The following is a 4,442-nucleotide window of genomic DNA, read 5'->3' on the forward strand; positions in this document are numbered from 1 at the left end:
TGGAACTGGCATTTGGCAATTGATGCTGAGGTCTGGGCTTCTTACCTGAGGGGCTCCAGATATAGGGTGGGACGTAGGGGCTGTGGGCTGTGTCCTTTTCTGGGCTTATGAAGATGTTGGCCATCTAAATGTGATCGGCTTTTTTTTTTTTTTTTTTTTTTTTTTGGGTGCTTGGGTGGCGGGGAGAAGTACTTGCTGGTGTCTATAGCTGGTTCAAAGCATCTGGGTTTGCTAAAAGCTCCTGTTGGTCCTTTTTGGTTTTGGCCGTTTCTAAGGGGAGAGATTGATCCCAGGCACTCTATTCCACCATGTTGGGGCATTTCATTCTTTTTTTGGCATGATCATAAATGGAACTTAATTCCTTAATTCCCTGTCTTCTGATAAATAATTGCATATAAATGCCATTGAGTTTTGTGTATTGATTTTGTATTCATCACTTCACGCTACTCATCTATTATTTCTATTACTTTTTTAGTAAGTTTCCTGGACTCTATTAGTATGTCATCCATACATAATGACTATTTCACCTCTCCTTTTCCAATGTGAATTCAATTTTATGCCTTTTTCTTCCCTAACAGGTTCAACTAGAGCTTCCAATACTACGGTGAATCGTAGCAGTGAGAGTGGACAGCTTTGTCTTGCTCCAGGTCCAAGAGGGAATGCTGGCAGGGTTTTGCTGTTGATTATGACATTGGGTGTGAGTGTGTCATATACGGCTTTTATATTTGGCTAATTTCCATTTATTCCCACTTTATTGAGTGTTTTATCATAAAATGAATGTTGGCATCTCCTAAGATGGTCACGTGGTTTCTGTCTCTTGGTTGACCTGGTAAATGCCAGTGATTGACACATGCTGAACCAACTTTGCATCCTTGGAATGAAGCCTACTTGCCAGTGGTGAATGATCTTGATATGTTGCTATATTCAGGTTGTTAGGATTTTGTTACGGATTTTCATGTCTATGTTCAGAAGTAGAGTCTGTAATATTTTTCTTGTAATATTTTCTTGTCTTTGGTCTGGGGATTGTTTGTAGAATGTGCTGAAGAGTTTTTCTTCCTCTTTATTTGCTTTGTTTTGAGCATGAGTAGAATAAATACTGGATCCTTGAAGGTTTATTGAATTCCTGAGGAAGCATTTGGTTCTCTGATTTGGTCCTCTGTTCTAGGGAGCTTTCTTATTACTTTTTCAAATTTAGCACTTTTGACTGGCTGTTTAAGCTGTCTATTTTATCCTGATGGACTCTCAGGAGGTTGTATGAGTCTTGTCCATTTCTTGTAGGCTTTCCAGTGTGCTTGTGTAGAGACTCTGGCAGTAGGTTTTTATGATCCTATTAATTTCTACAGTATTTGTTGTGGTTTTTTTCCCATTCATTTCTGATTCTGTTGATATGGGTTTTCTCTCATTTCCTTCATAAGCTGCAAATGGCTTGTCAACTTCACTCTTTCAAAGAACCATTCTCTTGGTTTCACTGATCTTTTGGACTCCCCCCCCCCATTTCATTTATCTCCACTTATTTGCCACATGTTTTGACTTATTTCAGGATTTTTTGGTAGTTAATTTATAACTTTATTGCATTGTAGTCTGTAGAGATGTTTGATGTAATTTCTATTTCTGTATGTTGTCTGAGACATGTTTAATATCCTAGTATGTGATCTGTTTTTGAGACTGTTCTATATATAATAGGGAGAAAAATTGTATTAATTTCTTTGAGAAAGAAAACCTATAAATGCCCAATAAATCCATCTGTCCTAATGAAGCATATAAAGACTTTATTTCTCTTAGATGACCTATCCCTTCAAGCCAGTAATTAGTTGAGGTTTCTGACAATTACTATATTTTTGTTGATATGTTGTTTTAGATCTATTAAGAGTATAAATTCGTGCATAAATATTAATAAATCATATTGGTGAAATGTTTCCTTAATCACTTATCTTTGTCCCTGATGACATTTTTTAGTTAAAAGTCTAGTTCAGGGCTCTCCCTAGTGGTACAGTGGGTTAAAGCACCACATTATGAAGCTCTGAAGCCACTGCAGCATGACTTCTATCCCCCTTGCCAGGAAGCTGACCCACAAGGCATGGCAGACCTCTTCTGACCTGCCCGCTGCTCCCACTGTTATAGGGCACCCCAAATCTGTTAAGAGGACAGGGGGAGGGGGCACCCCTAAAGCCCCAAAAAACCTGCCTGCACTAAGTGGGTTCTGCCATCTGCCGCAACAAGACAAAACATATAAAACTTCAATGAAAAGGGACTTTAATACAGTATATATACAATGCAGAACACAAAGAATATAACTTCCAAATCAAACACCTGAAATTACCCATCCTCTCGTGGGCAAAAGTCAACCCAAAAGGGATTGGCCCAAAGAAAGGCATGAAAGCTGCCACAAGACTAAAGCCCCTTCTGGCCGGGACCCATGGAAAAGGGTCAGACATGGCCAGACAAATTTGGGAGGAAAAGAGCAAAAATCAAAATCAATATAAACACTGGCACAGTCACCTCCCTACAGGTATCTCACCCACATCTGCCTTAACCAGTCCAGGGTCAGGAAACAAGCACGGTTTCTTCCTCACATGCTTGCTGCTCCATGCGGCTTCCTTAGGTCTCCTGGCTCTCCATCCTGCTTCCTTCTTCTCAGATTCCTTCTTTTCTCTTCTCAGTTCCGTCCACCTTCTGGGTGGGACAGGGAACCTGGAACTTCCCTTTTTCCTAGTGACCACCCTGTTACACCACCAGCAGTGCATTTCAGTACATCTGCCTGTTCTGCTCCCCACTTTGTCTCTGGTGAATCTTCTCACCCACCACACATCTGGCCTGTACCCAGTTCTGTAAGCATAAATAAATAAATCTTAAAAAGAAAAAAAGTCTAGTTTATATGACTTGAGAAGGCAGTTCTGCTTTTTTCTGTGAGTTCTTAGCATGCATGTCCTATTCCAACCATTTATTTTTAGTTTGATTTATCTTTCAGTGTTAAATGGATCTCTTGTAAGGATGGTGTCCACAGTTGAAAATTTTCACTCACATTTTAATTGGTAAATTCAGACCATTCAGAGGCCCTCTCTGGTGGCAGAGAGGGTTAAAGCACAGCACTAAGAAACTAAAGCCCCTTCAGTATGAGTTTGATCCCCACCCCAGAGGTGACTCACATGGCGCGGCAGACCTCTCCTGACCTGCTCGCTGCTCCCCTCAGCAGTATACTTGCTTGATCTGCCTGTTCTGCTCCCCACTCTGTCTCTGGTGAAGCTTTTCACCACCCCTACACCTCTGGCCTGTACCCCAGTTCTGTGTGCATAAATAAATAAATCTTAAAAAAAAAAACACAGACCATTGAGATTTAGGGTAACTATCATCAATCATTTTTACTTTTGATTATTTTGTTTTTCTGTTGATACTTTTTACATTTGTTTGTCTGTTCTTTCTGGGTGGTGTCCCTAAGTAATATTAATTTCTTTTTTCTTCATCTGTGGGTCTCTAGTCTACGTTTTTGGTTAGTGGTTAGCATGGGTGTTTTACTTAAGTTCCTTTGGTTCCTTTGTGAGCTGGCTTCTGCTCTCCAAAATTTAAGTATGCTGGTTCTACCCATTTCTTCCTCCCCTTTGTGAGTATTGACTAATACTATTCTTGTTAATGCTTCTGGTTTTATATGGCTGTTGTCATTTTACTCAGGTGTTGTGATAGGAGCTTTGTTGCCACTTTGTGGCAGGAATGCGATAAGGGACAGCACAATTGTGGAGCAGGTGTGAGAGGCCAGGCTCTGCTATTTGAGCAGAAATTCTTGTGCCACTATTGAAAGCACACAGGCTGGTAAAAGCTGATCATGCAACAATGGTATGAGGAATAATGACCAGAAGGTGGGATAGGAATAGGGGACAAAGTTCTACAAGGGACAGGGAAGGGAACATCATGAGTATACGTAAAGAGCCATTTACGTCAACAAACGCATTTGATGTTATCACAGGCAGAATTATCCCAAGACCACCATGGAGATAGTCACCACCATGGAGATAGTCACGTTATCAGGTCATCAGCCTTGGCCCCGCCTCATGACATGGGCTGTACTCCGCAGGTAGTCAGGAATGCTCTGCTGTGATTTGTAGATAGCAAATAGGTCACAGTTGCCCTTGTGTGGCCAGCTAATAGCCAGCTCAAGGAACCCACACTCAGGAACTTTTGACTCACTTTTACTTTTCTTTTCATCATTTCTTTACAGGCAGGTCTGGAGATAGCAAGTACTGGTAGCCTTTATTGAATGATAATGTTGTGGAATAGGGAATTCTTCTGGCAATTCTTTTTGTTAGGATTGTGAATATTTCCATTCCTTGCCTGGAGAGTGTTTGGGCTGAAGTCTGGGGAAGTCCTTGTTTGGGATCATATATAAGTTACTTTTTTTCCCCCTTGCTTCCTACAATATTTTCCCTTTTATCTCTGATTTTTGATAGTGT

The sequence above is a fragment of the Condylura cristata genome, unplaced genomic scaffold, assembly GCF_000260355.1.
Source record: "Condylura cristata isolate star-nosed mole 26May11 unplaced genomic scaffold, ConCri1.0 scaffold00004, whole genome shotgun sequence".
In the NCBI taxonomy this organism is placed as follows: Eukaryota; Metazoa; Chordata; class Mammalia; order Eulipotyphla; family Talpidae; genus Condylura; species Condylura cristata.